At 43.7% G+C, this 19,242-nt stretch overlaps 1 protein-coding gene and 1 non-coding gene across 2 annotated transcripts in view; one reads left to right on the top strand and one right to left on the bottom strand.

Moving 5' to 3' along the window:
* Positions 1-14,388: 14,388 nt before the first annotated feature.
* On the bottom strand, positions 14,389-14,587 carry LOC145342809 (U2 spliceosomal RNA). Its single transcript, XR_013886652.1, has one exon. It is a non-coding gene; the product is annotated as a U2 spliceosomal RNA (small nuclear RNA).
* A 4,141-nt stretch (positions 14,588-18,728) lies between these two features.
* cpne2 (copine II) overlaps positions 18,729-19,242 on the top strand; it is a 259,830-nt gene continuing 259,316 nt past the window's right edge. The window contains exon 1 of the mRNA XM_080187114.1: positions 18,729-19,169. The gene's annotated coding sequence lies outside the window, so the exon portion shown is untranslated. The remainder of the gene's footprint in view (positions 19,170-19,242) is intronic.

Here is a 19,242-nt window from a genome sequence, read left to right as displayed (position 1 = left end):
ATTCTGACTTTGCTATTTAGTTTCAATGGAGTTAACTAATTCAAGGAATGAGTGGACCCTCATGTGACCTTCTGATACTTTGTCAAGAAAAAACAGGAGGCACTTTCATGTTGTCATGTTGAGGGGTGGGGATTCAACACACTGGTAGAGATGGCTGAACTGAGATTGGGGCGCCATTGTTAAAGGATGTACTATTACAGCGGAAAAAAAACCTCCACCACACCCGCCAAGGTTGTCTCGAGGCTCCCCATACCCACCACTGTCCCACTCCAGAACCAGAGCCAGCATCTTCCCCATCCCCAAACAGCCAATGCTGGCAACCCCCCCCTCCTCCCCCTGAACATTGTCACCATTGGATTCCTCCCCATGCCCCCAAACCCCCAAACAATCAACGCCTGCATGCCCAGTTCCCATGTCCAATCCCCTTCCCACCACCACAAATAAATGGGTCCCTCCTGCCATGAAGCTCCCACCAGGCCCATCTCTGGCACTGCCCTGGCACAGATTGGCATCGCCAACCTGATGGTGCCAACCTGACAATGCCAGTGCAGTACCAGGGCACTGCCTGGCCATGTCCCTCTCCTCCCAGGGACTATACTCACCTTTACATTCTGTGTGACAGGTTGATGCCTGGGTTAACTGCCACAACAATGAGGTTTGAAAATACACCTGAGCAGTAGGGTGGTCTTTAATTATATTTAAATTGATTAAACTATAATTGATTAAATTATGTTTAAATTGATTTAATTGATTAAATCTAGGATCGTAGGAGAGGAGATAATCAGCCATGGATAACGAAGGAGATAAAGGAGAGTATTAAATTAAAAGCTGATGCGTTTAGAGTGGCTAAGAGTAGTGGGCGAGAAGAGGATTGGGAGAGGTTTAAATATCAACAAAGAATGATGAAGAAGTTGATAAAGAAAGGAAGGATACACTATGAAGCTAGGCTAGCGCTAAATATAAGAAAGGATAGTAAGAGTTTTTATAAATATATAAAAAGGAGAAGGCTGGCTAGGGTGAATGTTGGATCCTTAGAGGATGAGAGGGGGGATTTAGTGGTGGGGGATGAGGAAATGGCTGAGGCCTCGAATAGCTTTTTTGCTTCGGTCTTCACGGAGGAGGACACGAATAGTTTGCCGGGTGTTAACAATGGAAAGATGGTAGGAGTGGAGGGCCTGAATGAGATCATTGTTACTAGAGAGGCAGTGCTCAACAGACTAGAGGGACTGATGGTGGACAAGTCCCCAGGACCGGATGGAATGCATCCAAGGGTTCTGAAGGAAATGGCAGAGGTAATAGTGGATGCCTTAGTGATTATTTTCCAAACCTTGCCGGATTCCGGGGAAATGCCGGAAGATTGGAAAACGGCTAATGTTACGCCGCTGTTTAAAAGGGTAGCAGGCAAAAGGCAGGGAATTATAGGCTGGTTAGTTTAATGTCTGTTGTAGGAAAAATGCTTGAATCCGTCCGTAATCAAGGAGGAAATAGCAAGGCATCTTGAGAAGAATTGTTTGATAGAGCAGATGCAGCACGGCTTCGTTAAGGGGAAGTCATGTCTGACGAATTTATTGGAATTCTATGAGGACGTGTCTAGTGCGGTGGACAGAGGGGAACCGGTGGATGTGGTGTTTCTCGATTTTCAGAAGGCGTTTGATAAGGTGCCGCACAAAAGGTTGTTACAGGAGGTTAGGGGGCATGGAGTTGGGGGTAGGGTGTTAGCGTGGATAGGGGATTGGCTGTCAAATAGGAGGCAGAGAGTGGGTGTCAATGGGTGCTATTCGGATTGGCGGTTGGTGACTAGTGGAGTGCCCCAGGGATCGGTGCTGGGGCCTCAGCTATTTACCATTTATATAGATGATCTGGAGGAGGGAGCCGAGTGTAAGGTGTCGAAATTTGTTGATGACACAAAGATAAGTGGAACGGCAAATTGTGTGGAGGGTGTGGAAAGTCTGCAGAGGGATCTAGATAGGCTGAGCGAGTGGACGAGGACCTGGCAGATGGAATACAATGTTGGCAAGTGTGAGGTTATCCACTTTGGTAGGCATAATGGTAGGAAGGACTACTACTTACAGGGCGAAAAGCTGCAGCATGCTACGGTGCAGAGGGACCTGGGGGTCCTTGTGCATGAGTTGCAAAAACCCAGCCTACAGGTGCAGCAGGTGGTCAGGAAGGCAAATGGGATGCTGGCCTTCATAGCGAGGGGGATTGAATATAAAAGTAGGGAGGTCTTGCTGCAACTGTATAGGGCACTGGTGAGGCCACAGCTGGAGTACTGTGTGCAGTTTTGGTCGCCGCACCTGCGCAAGGATATTTTGGCCTTGGAGGGAGTGCAGAGGAGGTTCACTAGGCTGATACCGGAGTTGAGAGGGTTGAGCTATGAAGAGAGGCTGAATAGACTGGGCTTGTACTCGTTAGAGTTTAGAAGGATGAGGGGATATCTCATTGAGACATATAAGATGATGAAAGGGATGGATAAGGTAGAGGTAGAGAGGTTCTTCCCGCTCAGAAAGGACAGTAGGACTAGAGGGCACAGCCTCAAGATAAGGGGGGGTGCAGTTTAGAACAGAGTTGAGGAGGAACTTCTTCACTCAAAGGGTGGTGAATCTCTGGAATTCTCTGCCCGTTGAAGTGGTGGAGGCTACCTCGCTAAATATATTTAAGTCATGGGTAGATAGGTTTTTGGTAGGCAAGGGGATTAAGGGTTATGGGGAGAAAGCGGGAAAGTGGAACTGAGCCACTTCAGATCAGCCATGATCTTATTGAATGGCGGGGCAGGCTCGAAGAGCTAGGTGGCCTACTCCTGCTCCTATTTCTTATGTTCTTATGTAAACTGTATTAAAATCAGGTTCACACCAGATTTTTCTCTGATGTGTTTCTCTCCAAAAAACAATCGGTTTTCAGTCAGATCCTGACACTTTGCCATTTTCTGATGAGTGTCCACCCATTGTGTAGTGCATGGGCACAATGTCTGGAAGAATTTCAAATAAATAATCATTTTTGTGCATGCCAGATTAAGCTTTTCTTTGATCTGCTCCCCTTGTGGGGGTCTCTACAAATGTTCCATTTACTTTCCATCTCTTTGTCTCATTTCAATCTGCATGGTGTCCGCTGCCTTTCTTTAACCGCTAGGTTACTGGACTGATTTTCTGCCCTGTTGTCTTGAGATATAGTTGGCAATTAAATTCATTGACTCATGTCTTCCATCTGGAACCATTTAATAGATGCAAGTACAACCACTGAGAACAGCTTCGCTTCACGAGACAGGTCAACCATTAGAATTGGGAACAATCTAATTCTGCCAATAAGCAGGCTTTATTACAAAATAGATCTGTGGTCTGCAAGAGGAAAGAAGGTAATTCATAGCTAAGCGACAAAGGGGGAAATTCTCTCATTGCGACCCACAAATGTTCTGGCGGGTCAGGTCAGGAGATACACATGTTGACCATTTTGCAGGTTCGCCGCAAGTGTTTACAACTCACGCGCATTTCCCAACCAGAAAAAATGGCACCACCAGGACTACACTGAAAACCAGCATGCCATTGACTTGCTTTACTTTCCATACCTTAGCATGCCATTATCAGGATTGACATGGCAATCTCCATCCATGTTAACATCTCTGACCTCTTCAGCGCGATGTAACTTTGGCGTGAATCAGAGTAGGTGACAGCCTTGAACTGGCGTGAGGAGAATTTTGCTACTTGTGGAGTGTGGGGAATGTTGCAGACAGGCCCTGGTGGGCTTCTTCCTGCTGTCTTCAGTTGCTGGCCCATGGACCAGTGATATCTGGGGTGGAGGTCGGGTTGGTGGCGGGGGGGGCTTCTATTTTCACAGCGCTCAGTGTGGGAGGTCCCATCAAGGAGTCCTGCTCACCCTTCCCCTCCAGGGCACTTTGCAGTGGCATTGTCTTGCGTGGGGTGTGGTCAGGGGTGTACCATGTGACTGACTGAGGCCTTACCAGATGAAGCAGCTGCTGCTCCAGGCCGGGATGCAGAGGTTCAGACATGGACTGAATGGAATCTGCTGTCACCGGGCACACATCTGGTGCTGTATTGCAGTCAGTCCCTGCCTGGTGACACGGACCAGCAACACATACCTGTAACGGATGCTGCAGTTGCACACATAACAATGGCTCAATTTCCCACGACTGCATAGACCTGCATAATCCGTGCCAGCATTTGCCATGATGGGAATCTCACACAACCCTCATCGGGTCAGGCATGGCACCATGGATTGTGTTGTGTTGCCAGCTCCCACAAGTGGGGATTCAGGCCCAAGTGAGGGATTGAGGTGATGCTGGGTCTATGCAGCCAATGGTAATAATCTGTCATTCTATGCTCTTTCCAAACCCACTGTGCAGATGGTTTGCTTGATCTTGATTCCCAATGGGCTGTGAGTCCATTCCTGCAATTTACATACAGCTCTGGCTTATTAGGGGAGTGCAGGTTCAGTGAGTGTGGCTGGTCAAGAGCCCGTTGGCAACAAATACTTGAGAGAAATTTTGAAGGCTGTATTGAGTTGAGTGTCGTACATCCCTCAGGGTGCTGAATGGCTGCCATTCAATAGGCTGCAGTGTCCAGCAGGGGCGCAATACTCAGGCCTCCCATTCAAGAGACGGAATGATTACAAGCTGGAGTTGTGCATGTCAGCACAACACAAGTTCTCTGCAGGGCAGCAGTGAGGACAGTATGTTCAAGGGATGGAGGGATTGGGTACCCACATTATCTGGAACCATCAGGGCATTGGGTGGGCAGGCGGCCATGTCTGTGTGGTGGAGGGAGACGGGGGTGGGGTAGTAGCGATGTGTGTATGGAGGAAGGGGGGCAGCGATGTCTGTTGTGGGGGGGGATTGTGGGGACCAGCAATAAGGCCAGTGATATCTGTGGGGGGTTGTGGGGGCCAACAATGTCTGTGGGAGCCAGCGATGTCTGTGGGGGGTTGTGGGGGCCAGCAATGTCTGTGGGGGCAGTGATCTAGATGCTGGGAGGTGTTTTCAGAAATCTCCTAGAGATGTGCACATGCACGGGTTCCCGCTCATCCCTCCAATTTCAGGCCCTTTGACTTGACAAGGCCCCGTCCCCTGAGCTTTTAAACGATATGCACGATTATGACCTCTACATTGCCAGTGTGGGGAGATTCAGGTCTGAAGTTGCACTGCAAAAACAGTCGTGATCTAGAACAGTTTTCCCACCAGTTCAGCACTTTTGGAAGAACTGCCCCCTCCCACCCCAATACTTTAGACTGAGATAGCAAAGTAGGATTGGAATGCTTAGAGAACAAAGTTGCAGAAATAGTGCTAACTTTGTTTTGTTTCTGGATGCAAATTATTTCTAAATTAAATTTGTGTTTTTATGAAGTAACATTCTCAAAATAAGTTGTACAACAAATAGACATTGTTTGACACCAGTACAGATTACCCAGAATGTGGTGGCTTTTTAATTGTGCCAATATCTGTTGCCCCGTCTCAGTTGAAGGAAATCAGCACAATTGCCCCTTCGAAGGGCAGCACTCATACAGGAGTCTTACTTGTCATTCGGTTCAATGGAAAGAAGCTGAAAAAAAAACTAAATCATGATATATTGTTTAATCAACAACACAGTTTATGTCTTTTTTAACTGATGCATAACGATGGCATTAATGGGTCCAGTATCATTGACTGAGAACTATATTTGCATATGCCCTTTTGATTTAAGAGCACACAACCAGTAAAAGTCCAATTTGAACAGAGCTAAAGGGAAAAACACCCTAATACTGTTCTGTGTGCCGATTAAATGCTCCATTCACCGTGCTGTTCACTGGTCCCAGAAAGTGTGTCAGGTGAAGCAACAGCAGGAGTGATGTCCAGCCATCAGTGGGTGAAGATGAATGAAAAATATCTGCATGTATTTTAGAGAAACATAGCATTCTGCTTTTCTGTAGCTGGGTGCCAGATGGCAATTTGAAGGTTGAATTACAATGTGGCTTTTTTTTTGAAAGACGAATTTGCTGTCTGCTGAATCGTACGGATTCTCACTCGTTTTCTCTCTCTCCCTCTCTGTTGTTTGCTGCCAATCGGGTGGGCAGGACAGCTGGGGGTACAAGGCAAAGTCTTCCAGATGGAAGCAGTATTATTCTGCTTGGCATCCCTATTGTGCAAAGGACGATGCTGTAAGAATACTGAACATGTGCTATGACTGAGATTTAGTTGCAATGGGCATGTACAAAACAGATAGCCTGCAGCATCTCATTTTTGATTCAGGATCTGTACTTTTATGGTTGGATTTGATAAGGATGAGTAGGCTAGGGCCAATATTAGCAGACCAATGATTACTTATTACAGAGAATTGCATTTTAGATAAAATGTACAACACACAAATAGAGCATACGGTCCAAGTGGATGCCAGTGTTTAAACTCCACAAGGACTCCTCACCATCCCTCTTCAACCAATCCTATTAGCACAGCCTTCATACCTTAGGTCAAGGATGGGCAACATCCACATGTGGCCCTTCAGGCTTCAGAGTGAGGCCCACAAGACATTTTGTTGATGGTTACCCACACACAAAGTTGTCAAATTCTGCTGGTTTCCATCCAAGTAATTTTCTTCCTACATTATTACTAAAGCGATACATACCTAAAGAAAGGAGAAGTGAAATGAGCTGCGTGCTGATTGCGTGCAGAATTTACTGTGAGAACCTTGTGCTCCCTGTGCGTCCAAACTTATTTTGTTTATACCACTTGAAGTTGACAGTTCTATTAATATATGAATGACCAAGCATTTTCTATAACTCAGTATGAAATATTTGGTGTGGATTACATGTATTTAGTCTTATCCATAGGGTCATGGGGGTTAGTGAAAAAGCCCAATTTCAATTTTGCAGCCCACTGAGATGAAGGAGGGTCACTTACGCAGCTAACGCACTGGCCTAGATTGCCTATCACTGCCTTAGGTGTTTATCTGCTTTTGTTTAAATGTATCCATGTTATTTGCCTCAATCATTCCCTTCAGTGTTGAGTTCCACATTTAAGCTGGGTACAGAAGTTCCTCTTGAATTTGTTAGTGACTCTTATATTTATGGTCCCTGGTTTTAGTTTCCCATACAAGTGGAAACATCGCTAGCTCTACATGATCAAATTCTTTCATAATCATAAAATATTTTTTAGAAAAATATAGCTTCCTATGTGTTGTTTTAACAACCTGTTTATTTCAAATGGGTTAGTGATTGTGTGATTGAATCTTAGTTGTGTGGGGCTTATTGTTTTATAGCATTTTCTCAATAGTTTCAGACCACTTTCATACACATTTTATTCTGCCTACCTATGCCAAAGCAACAACAGGATGAATCATAGCAGCATTAATTAGACATGCAAATATTACAGATCTCAAAACTGATTTGTACAAGAGTAACATTGTTCATTCTATTTGTTCAATTTAAAATGCTCTAACTCAATTTTCAGGTCTGGGTTGATTTTTATTTTACCAGAGTATTGTTATCATTCTTGTATTTTATTAGCTCATCTACGAATTAATGGTAGACATGCCTTCATGAAATGACATAAGAACATAAGAAATAGGAGCAGGAGTAGGCCATCTAGCCCTTTGAGCCTGCCCCGCCATTCAATAAGATCCATGTTACAAATTCCTTTCCTGTTTGATGAGAGACAAGGACAAGTATATTACATGTTCAGAAGGCATTAATGCATGAATCATGTTAGCAGTATAGGCTTACATAGAACTTACAGCACAGAGTATGGCTGTTCTGTCCAATCTGTCCATGTCATTCTTAATGCTCCAGGTGAGCCTCCTCTCACCTCTACTTAATTTCCCTGTATCAACATTTCCTTCTATTCCTCCATCTTCACTTTCCTGAAGAACAAAGACCTGTTCAGTCCTTCCAAATGGTCATAAACTTTCAGTCCGTCCTAGGATTTTCCTTTTTTTTTTGCATTTTTCTCAGCGCTTTCAAATCTTTGTCTTGTGGAGAACAGAAGTGTGTGAAATACTCTAAGCATGGTCTAACCAAGGTTGTATACAAGTTCACTATAACTTTGCTGCTTTTGATTTATGTCCCTCTTAAAGTTTTATGGTTTTGTTAATGTGCATTTCTACTTTTTAATGGTTTATGAATATGTTTCCCAAGATCTCACAGCCCCTTAACTCCATTATGTGGCCATCTCATTCCTCCTGCTAGAATCTGCATTACTTGTCCATTCTGCAAGTTTGTTAACGTCCTGCACTTTGTGGTAGTCTTCCTTAGTATCAACTCTACCACTCGCAACTTGATGCCATATACATCCCTATATCCAAAATATTTATAAATAGTGAACAGTGATCCATGCACGAATTATTAATCAAATATCACCACCCATCTTCTGCCAATCTGAGTAAATACCCTTAAGCCCTAAACTCTTTTCTGTTGTGTAGCCAACTTTTAGAATCATTTTCCACTTGTCCCCTGACTTCACATGCTTTGATTTTAGTCATAGATGCATAGAGTCATATAATACAGAAGTGGCCCTTTGGCCCCTTGACTCTGCACCAGCAAAACTACATTTAATGTACACTAATCCCACTTTTCAGCATTTGACCCATAGCTTTGAATGTTGTGACATTAAGTACTCATCCACATATGTTTTAAAGGTTATGAAGCTTCCAGCCTCGACTACCCTCCCACACAATGCAATTCCAGACTCCCAGCATCCTCTGGGTGCAAAGGTTTTCCTTAAATCCCTTCTAAACTTTTTGCTCTTCACCTTAAAGTTATGCCCCTTGTTAGTGACCTTTCATCTAAGGGGAACAGCTGATTTCTATCCACCCTATCCATACTTCTCAATCTTATACATCTCAATCAGGTCATCCTTCAGACTTCTCTGCTCTCTTCAAATCTCAAAATGTTCCATCCCAGGCAACTTCCTGGTGAATCGCCCCTGCACCCTCTCCAGTACAATCACATCAATTCTACAGTGAGACAACCAGAACTGCAGACAGTACTCCAACTGTACTCCAACTGTGACCTAATTAAAGTTCAACATAACCTCCCTGCTCTTATAATCTATGGCATTATTGATAAAGGCAAGTGTCCTGTTTGCCTTAATTACCCTGTTAACCTGTTCTGCCACCTCCATTGATCTGTGGACAAGCATTCGAGATCCCTCTATTCCTCCGAGTTTCTAAAGTCCTGCCATTCATTAACTACTCCCTTGTCTTGCTACTGCTTCCAAAGTGCATTAACCTTCTCAGGTTTAAATTCCATTTGCTACTGATCTGCCAATCTGTCTAACCTGATAATATCTTCCTGTCACCTAAAACCTTCTTCCTCACTGTTAACCACCCTACAATCTTTGCGTCATCTGCAAACTTATCATTCCACCCTTCCCACATTCTCATCTATATCATTTATATATATCATTGCCAGAATTTTAACACAGCTGCCCCAGAAATGGGGCAGGCGAGGCTCACAGAACAGAATTCTCAATTGGCTTCAGGCAGGATTTTACAAGCCTTGCCTGAGCAAAGTTGTAAAATCCCAGCACATGAGGATACTTAGCAAAGGCCTTCATATAATAAATGCACTGCATCATGTTTTGCTACTCTTTCTGTTCTTCTTCAAAAAATTAAATAAGATTGTTCCAACAGGACCTTTCCTTATAAAATTTGTTTTGACTATTCCATTTCGGACAAGATTTTGCTGTCAGTTTATCAAGTCAGCTTTCAACACTAACCACAAAGTAAAATGTCCACAAAGATCTCACAGCCTCTGGGACTTGTATTCTCCGTTTTCAGTTTGAATTTGGTACCAAGTCATGGGATCTCCAAGTGCCCACCAACGGTGATGTCATCAAGTATGGTAAGCAGCCAATCACATCGAAGTATTCTCATGGACAGCAATCAGGAAGCAAAATGCTCTGATTTTTTTAAAACCTGTAATAAAAGATTCAAAATGATTCAAGCATTCACACAGGGATTGAGCTGGATATTGAAATATCACTAACAAAGTTTAAAAAATTAAAAATGTGTTTCTTTTACTATCACAATAGAGAAATTTAACATTCCACAAATACAAAATGTGTTTTTCAGGGCCAGCAAGGCTGTTCATCAATAATTACAAATCTTGTATATTGTAAGTTGTCCTAATTCAAAAATGCGTTACTCTTTTACAACCAGGTTTATCATGTAAAAAGGCACATTCTCTTCAGTTCAGCAATTCCTAATTGGTTGCACCCTGGCTGGTCACAAGTCCTGGGCCTGCCTTATAAAAGACACAGGTAATAAGTTCCAGCTTGGTAGGCCACTGCCTGTTACCAGGGGAACTTGTACTCAATGGGTCCCATAGGGAGATCAATCAGTGATCCCCCATGAGCCTCATGGGGGTTATCACACTGACTTTATTCCCTCACAAATGAGTTTATGCCTTATGGATCTATCCCTATCATGCTTTCTCTTTTGTTATTTTAAATACACTGATTGTAGCATGTTTTTACATTTGATACCATGACACCACTCTTTTTTGTTTTATTGTGCGTTTGTGAATAAATGAAAAGTGGACTGTCTTCCATCTTGTAAGATGATGGTTTGTGCTGTTGTGGTCAACACTGGTTCAGCTAAACACCATGTGGTGAGGCTCAGGTGTCTCAGCCTGGAGGACACCTGCAACAGCATATAGACTCTGTCATGCTGCAAAGAATTTGCTTTGACCATCAGATCAGGAAAACAATGTGATGGTCCAGGATGTGGTCACACTGCCATCAAACAGCACTGACAATATAATACTGGAAATTGTTGATAGCTTCCATACTTCAACTCCACATTCACCAACATATCAGTCACTTAATACTGAAGTCAACATAAGCCTCTAGTATGACAGTGTCTGCCTCTCTGCCACATTTGCTGTAAAGGAACACTATGAACTGAAAAGGTATGCCATTCACTGGCCTCTTCTTGGTTGTCTGAGCTTTTTGTTTCTGCTTGTCTCTTCCAATGCTGTTTCAAACAGTCAGCCTCCAGAAGTTATGGTCATCAGCGGCTGTCTCTCAGCTATCACTGTCAGTTTCCACCTTCTTTCAAATTTGCTTGCAGGTGGCCTTGTATAAGGACATCCACCAGATTGTGAGCCAGTGGCCAATTCACCTTACAGAAGATCTTTGAATACGCAGCCATCGTCTGTCCGATGATTGTACTGAATCAGCGCAAACATCGTCAGTTTAGCATTGGCGATGGAATTAGCACATGCCAAGACCTCTCAGTTGGTGACCTTGTTCTGCCAGGAAATGCTAAGGATATATCTGAGACAGTGAAGGTGGAAACTGTTCAGTCTTTCTCCTACCTAGAATATGTTGTCAATGTCTCATCACTGTAGAGGATTATGCTGAGGACACAGGCTTGGTTGAGTCGCAGTACAGTACTTTCTGTCAGGTTGCTGTTGCTCCACACTCTCTGACTCACTTTGATCATTACAGCTGCAGATTTTGCAAGGCATGTGTTGATTTCAGTATTAAGTGACTGATATGTTGGTGAATGTGGAGTTGAAGTATGTGAGCTATTTCCAGTATTATATTGTTAGTGCTGTTTGATGGCAGTGTGACCACATCCTGGACCATCACATTGCTTTCCTGATGCTGATGGTCAAAACAAATTCTTTGCAGCATGACAGAGTCTATTTGCTGCTGCAGATGTTCTCTCGGCTGCAAAGTTAGTACAACATTGTAAGCGTAAGGGAACTCTGCCTTGGGCTTGGTGTGCCTTTGTCTGGCATCTCAGGTGAACAAGACAGAACAGCTTTCTCTCCATTCTGGCCTACAAGTAGACACCCTCTGTAGATGAGCTGAAGAAATATAAGAGCAGTAAAGAGAAGCATATATCAGAGTGCCAATACCAGAACATGACCCTGTTTGAACCCACTGTGAATCTCACAGGGCTCCAATGCTGTGCTGTTGTAGCTGACTTTACCTGTCTTATTGTTATGGAGAGGGAAGATCATATTGAGCAGCTTCAGCAGGCAGACAGTTTTCTCCAGCAACTTAAACAGACTGTCTCTGTTCACATGGTTGAATTCCTTGATGAGATTGACTAAAGTGCAGGGTGTGGTTTACTGTGCAACCCATTGTGAGTTTCGCAGTGGCAGGAAGTGGCCCGTCATTGACGTTTTTTGCTGAAGGTACCACGTGCCACCATGAAAACCACAGCGGGGGTGCACTGTTGGCAGGACCAGAAGAACCCGCCATGTGATCGGTCAGAAAGTCCCAGCCAGTACACAATGAGTCTCCTTTGTTTCACAACATTTCTCTCACAGCTCCTGGACTGAAAAGATCAGCCAATTGTTAACCTTCCAAGTCTGAAACCAAACTGTGATTAGGGATAGAATCATTGATGCAGGCCAAATCCCATGATGCTTAACAGAGAGGTGACTCAATAATTGTTGCAAACTCTGCAACTGCCCTTGTTCTTGCACAAGCTCAATTAAGATTGTTGTGTGTATTTCTTCACCCTTAGACCAAAGATGTGTAAATTAGGTGGATTGGCCACAGTATAATGACCAATTATATCTTAGTCGGGGGGATTAGCAGGGTAAATACGTGGTGTTATGGGGATAGGGTCTGGGTGGGCTTGTTGTCAGTGCAGGCTCGATGAGCTGAATGGCCTCCTTCTGCAATGTAGGGATTCTATGATTCTATTTCTTAAATTAAATTCGAGCAGCGGGTTTTCTGGTGACTTTTCAAAAGTAAAAGAGGTTATTTATTATCACACACTTTCCCCAGATATTTGAATGCAGTGTTTCAATCAATAATCTCATTCACATTATCAAACATGCAAAAACTAGATACAGATAAAGTTAAAAACATAATTACAAAAATGATATTCATAACTCAGTCTCTATATAGATGCAAGCCTGATATCATCTTGGTTGAGTTGATACTTCAGTTGATGTGAAGGTTTTTTAGAAATGAAGGATTCCCTTGAAGCTGCAAAATCTCTTCTAGACAAATAGACAGGAGGTTGGCTCTCAGGTGGAGCTGGAAGCTGGAACAATTATAATACTTTGACTGCATTAGAAGACTTTCAGTTATTATGGTTCAGCTGGTTCAGATTTTTCCTAGTGCTTCAGATGTTTCTCTTAGACACACACACACACACACACACAAACATACAGATTTGCTTTGTTCAGGTTGTATTATATAGTGTAGGATGGTGGCTTGTGGTACTGACAATGGACTGATAATCAGGTGGCCCAGGCTAATGTTCTGAGGGACAAAGGTTCAAATCCCACCATGGCAGCTGGCAAAATTTGAATTCAAATAATAACCTGGAATTGAAAAGCTAGTCTCAGTAATGGTAACCATTGACGATTGTTGCAAAACCCATCTGGTTCACTAATGTCCTTTAGGAAAGGAAATCTGCCATCCTTACTGGATCTGACCTGCGTGTGACTCTGGCAAACCACTCCATTAAAGGGCAATTCGGGATGGGCGACAAATACTGCCTTTGTCAGTGACGTCCACATCCATGAAAGAATAAAAATAACTGCAGTCCCTGACAGTTAATTTCAGTCACATGACTGCAGACACTTATGGTGTCCATACCACTATGATACAGTAGCAGTTGACAACAGTCATTCATTCTTATCTTGGTCCTATTTTGAGCTGAAATATTCTCCTTTGTTCATTATGGCAAATGGAGGTCACTAGTTTAAGCATTTTATATTCTTCAAACGCTGAGGTATTTAAACTTTTTGCAACCAGAGTTTTTGGTTACTTTCACAAAGTCCATAAAATCCAATATCTGCCTGCTTGTACTGAACGTAACAGTGACAAACTTTGCATCACACTGATCCTGGGGTACAGCCCCCTCTCTCCATCAGAGACAGAGAACTTTGTGCAGATGTTGCAAGAACTGCTGGTTTCCCATGCTTGGTGAGTTCAGGGGATATAACATCACAGCAAGTGAGCCAACAGCTTTGCTAAACTCCTCTAACTGTGGGTTCAATACCCAGTTCTGGCATGACAGACAGGTTTTCCATAGTGTTTAGAGCTTTCCTTGGTGACCACATTATTCCTACAGTACAACTCAAGATAGTGTTCCGTTCCATCTGTTTGTTGCAGTCAATAATGATCTCCCCTGCCTTTGTTTTCAATCGAAACATTTTCTTTGAAAATACATGTGTTGCCTTTTTGATTCCTTCAGACATGCTCCAAGAATTCCCTGTATCCAGGGACATCTGGATATTTGGGCAAAGTTGTAACCAGTCATCATTGGTGCACCATCTAGTGGTCTGATTAACTTTACTTCAAGCAACTCTTTTTTTATATACTTTACTCCAATTCAATCCAATCAAATCAAATCCAATTCAGAGTCCCAACAAGTTGAGACATTCCCGATCCAAGCTGACAAGACAGGGCTCTCACCTCCTGTCTTGGGCTTGATCTACACGACCCAAGCTGATTGGAGTAGGCATAGCCCCTCCTCCAAGGCCTGATCTCATTTGCATCTTAGCCAAAAAGCCAAGATACCGCTTGAAAAAATTGCTTCAAATGAAGCTGAAATGTAACCTAATGACTTCAACCAAGTGCAGTATGTCGATACTACACTTGATCTTAGCCAAAAGGCTGAGAAGCCAAGCTGAGAATATTTAATTTATCAGCAAGACCCTAGGAGGGCTCTGTTTTACTTCAAGCAACTCTTAGTGTATTCAGAGTCCTCTTGCTGAGATCTCCTGAGTGATTCATGAGAGTGGACCACTTGGCTTCAGTGACAGATTCTATCACAATGATGTTAGCCTTGAATCAGTCAGCACTTTCAACTCTTGTTAACAATATATTGAGAGTATAGTATTGTAGATGGTGTCTCAAAGCATGTTCCATCTCACTTCTGCACTCCCGGAGAGTGCCTGTTCAATTGAGTCAAGAAACTGTTGGCTTTTATCTGGTGGACAGTATGACTGATGTTGATACATAGACAATGTTTCTGTTTTGAGTGAGAAAGCTATTCAAATGTAGCATCTTAATCTTAGTGCACACCTGAGTGTATTCTGTATTGCAGTCAGGGTAGCTGTGAGCATTGGGAATGCTGTTCAGGTAGTGACATTTGGCAATGATCAGATCTAGCTAGTCCCAATGTCTTGATGTTTGATGTCTCCAGGACACCTTGCTTTGTTCTGAAAGAAGGTGTTTGTTACACAAAGCTTATGAAGCAGTAAAGCTATGATGACGCTATGATGTTAGAGGCAGGAGGACAGTGCCCAGTTTTATGAGGAATTCAGCCAGTAAGTAAGCTTGTTCTGATTGAGGGATTCTGTTAGCAGTGTAAGCTCCTCATGAAACTGATCTTTAGCTTGTGCTGGAGAACAGCGTTGGAGCGTAGGTGCTCATGAAGTTAACTGGCCCCATATCAGTTGAACAGTGGCTGGAAATAACACATTCTGAATCATGGGCAGCACAGTGACACAGTGGTTAGCACTGCTGCCTCATAGTGCCAGGGACCTAAGTTCAATTCCAGCCTTGGGTCACTGTCTGTGTGGAGTTTGCACGTTCTCCCAGTGTCTGCATTGTTTCCTCCGGGTGCTCCTGTTTCCTCCCACAGTCCAAAGATGTGTGGGCTAGGTTGATTGGCCGTGCTAAATTGACCCTAATGTTAGGGAGATTAGTACAGTAAATTAGTGGGGTTACAGGAATAGGGCTTGGATGGGATTGTGGCTGGTGCAGACTCGATGGGTTGAATAGCCTCCTTCAGCACAATAAAGATTCAATGATTCTTTGATTCATTTGTGGGTTCTGTCATCAAGAGTAGCAAGCTCCTCACAGCAAACTTTACTTTGTTCACAAGATTCCTCTGAACTTCTCCCCTGCTAGAAGAACACTTGAAAAGCCATAACATACAAGGCTCTGGACCAAGTGCTGGAAAATGGGATTAGAACAGATAGGTGTTTAATGGCTGGCACAGACACAATGCGTCAAAAGGCCTTTTTCTATGCTGTTAAAAACTGCACCACCCACCCCAGGAACTGGAGAGGGGTGAAGTGTGGATCACGGAAAGGTCAATTGACCTCAGATGGGATTTTAGGTTTTGGGGACAAGCGAGGCCCTAAAATTCCACCCTATGACTCTATGAACCTGTAAAGCTTTTCTTTCAGTGATTTACTCTCAGCAAGTCTGGTCTCTTCTAGGAAAGCTATATTAATGTTCAGACTATCAATTTCCAAGTCAACCACAGCTACCTTGCATGGATTACTGGCCAGCTGCAAGTTGTCTGTCTGCCCTGTTCAGATAGTCCCGATGTTCCAGCTTGCATTTTTTAAGTTTGTCCTGCGTGTTTGCCTGGTGCAATGGAATCTGTCCAGTTGTTCAGCAAAGACTCTAAGCTCCATGTACACATTGAAGATGGGCTGTTGTGGGTTAGCACTTTACTGTCAAGTTGTCTAATTGGAATTGAATAGTGACTGATCATTGAGACATGATGGTCTCTCCCACCATTGGAGACAGCCTGTAACATCCACTCTCCAAGCCTGATGAGTTGAGCTTTTCAATTGTAACTGCTGTCTCTCATGTTGTGTTAGCATGCTGCAGTGAAACAGGGCAAAGTTTGGGCAAAGTTTATGGAAAGCCTGGGCTGTTCAAACATCAGCATCCCTCTCTCAATCTCTTTAGTTCAATCCAAAGGAATGCAAAGCACTATCTTTGGCACTGTCTTCATTGCAGGTGTTGTCAAAAGATGACCTGTTTAGACATTAACCTTTGATTCCACTCCAGGTTTACTCCCTTAGCCTTCGCCTCTCCTCAGGCCCAAGGTAACCACAAAGGCACCATAGAAAGCATTCTTTCTGGATGTATCACAGCTTTGTATGACTCCTGCTCTGACCAAAACTGCAAGAAACTGAAAAGGGTTGTGAACATAGCCCAGTCTATCTCGCAAACTAGCCACCCAGCCATTGACTCTGTCTACATTTGCCGCTGCCTCGGGAAAGTAGCCAGCATAATCAAGGACCCCACACAACCCGGGCATACTCTCTTTCACCTTCTTCCATTGGGAAAAAGGTACAAAAGTCTGAAAAATGCACCAACCAACTTGAGAACAGCTTCTTTCTTGATCCCATTAGGTCCAATGGTCCAATCATTGCAGGCTTGGACAGCTGAAGGGCCTGCTCCTGTGTTGTAATTTTCTTTGTTCTTTCTGGAAGGGAAGGGAGGTTTAGTTCAGTCTGGCAGCATGGTTGGTGCAGGCTTAGAGGGTCGAAGGGGCTGTTCTTTGTCTTTGTTCTTTATATATTAGGCTGATTTTTCTCTTCACCTGATCTGTAACTGCAACACTGTATTCCACACCCTATCCTTTCCATCTTCCTATGTACTCCATGAACGGTATGTTTTGCCTGTATAGCGCAAGAAATAATATTTTTATCTCCATAGATATGACAATAATAAATCAAATCAAAAGCAGTGGAGTTACATGCCCATAGCGGGGAGTTTGGTTTATGAGTATCAGGGTGTCCACATGCTGGTGGATCCTGCACATTGCATGTCGGGGGGTCAAAACCCCTCACGTTCCTCTGAGGCTTTAGCTTGGAGGGGCTGAGGGACCCAGTTTTCCTGTGTCGCCACAAGGAGGCACAGCTGAGGACTTGTTGATGTAGACGCTGTGTACCGATAGGCAGAGATTCACATTTGCGTCTCTTTTTTCTCATTGCTGCTGGCCAGTGGTATGGGCTGAAAATGAGAAGCCAACCAGCACACAGACACACATGCGGAAAGCGTGATCACTTTCTCTTCACCGCACATCGGACACATTACAACCACCTGTTACACACATATACATAATTTTATTAACATCTTGTATATTTAACTTAATTTGTTCTAACTCGATCCTGTCTTCTTCAGAAAGGAGTTAGAGAGGATGGCTTTGTCAGGAGATGGTGCATATCAAACACTGCCTTGCATTCCCCCTCGGCGATGGTTCCGTATGCGAGACTGTAGGAATAGCCGTGTGCTTACCGATAAATGGACAGGGTGCCAATGTAATTGGTCCTGGGGTGATCCTAACCGAGAAATCATTGAAAACCAACCCTCTGGCTATCGAGGTGACCCGGCGGGAAAGCCATCGGCTTCTTAATCTTACTGTCCAGCCTGTTTGGGGTGTCCCTTTACATTTTGCACATTGTTATAGCATTGAATATGTCAGTCACACGGGGCAGCAACAGTTTGGGGTTAGAATGAGCCTGTTTAGGTAGATATTCATTAGTTTGTAATCTGCATTATTCTTCTCACTGCCCCTTGCCCGCCAAGCCTTCCAGCTCTATCTCTACATTAATATGTCTCCAATACACAGGCTAAAGGAGGCCGTTTCGCACTTGTTTTACGGGCTAAACTAGTTGAAGACTAATTGAGTCTGGTTCGTCAAAATAACACGGATTTGGAGACTGATAGACACTCCAGGATTGGCATGGATACAGACATGATCATTACGGATGCAATAAAACTTTCCTTGTCATGATTTGGATTTTATTAGCTAGGTGTTCTTTTGGCAGGGGGCTGCTTAATATCTCAGTGTGGTTTAACCAGAAAACGTTTTAAAAAAAAGCAATGCGGAACCCTTTCACCCCAGATCCCGCGTTGCTTTTTTTTTTAACCTTTTTTGGTTAAACCACACTGAGATATTAACTAGCCCCCGGTTTGTGTGGTTTTAGTGAGACGACTTTAAAATAAATCGTCACCTGCAGCAACAGAAGCGTGTGTGGAGAGAGAGAGAGAGGTTTCAACATCGTGTTGCTTCTTGTATCATCTGGAAAATAAAGGGAGTGCAACTTTGTGAGAGCAGCAATTGGCGCTCACTTACCAGAGGAGAGCAGGATTGCTCCTCCGGCACCGTGTGACTGACAAGGAGGAGTCTGATCAATGTGAACGTGTGTTTGTTTTACACACGGTGAGAGTTGAGGGGAAGAAGATGGTGGGAAGTTTGGTGGCGGTGTGACAGAGCAGTGAGGAGATGTGAAGCGAGCTCGAGCCCACCCTCAGCCTGGGCGCCAAATTCTCGGCGCAAATTCTCTGCCCTGAAGTTCGGCGGTCCCGGTGGATTTTTGCTTCCAGCGCCCGTAATTTGGTGGCAAATTCAACTTCCATCCTGAACTTTTGTTGGCGAATGGGGACCGTACAAACTTGTTAGGATTTAAGGGATATATATTTTATAGAGAGAGCGAGCTAACCAGAACTGGAGGTAGGTGTGGAAGATATTTGACCAAGTTAATGTTCGATGGTGAAGCAAGATTGCTGATTTATTTTTCTGTACC

Source organism: Carcharhinus amblyrhynchos, chromosome 4 (genome assembly GCF_965287045.1).
Source record: "Carcharhinus amblyrhynchos chromosome 4, sCarAmb.v2.hapA, whole genome shotgun sequence".
Taxonomy (NCBI): Eukaryota; Metazoa; Chordata; class Chondrichthyes; order Carcharhiniformes; family Carcharhinidae; genus Carcharhinus; species Carcharhinus amblyrhynchos.
The sequence above is the reverse complement of the archived record's forward strand: the minus strand, read 5'-3'. Positions and strand labels throughout refer to the sequence as shown.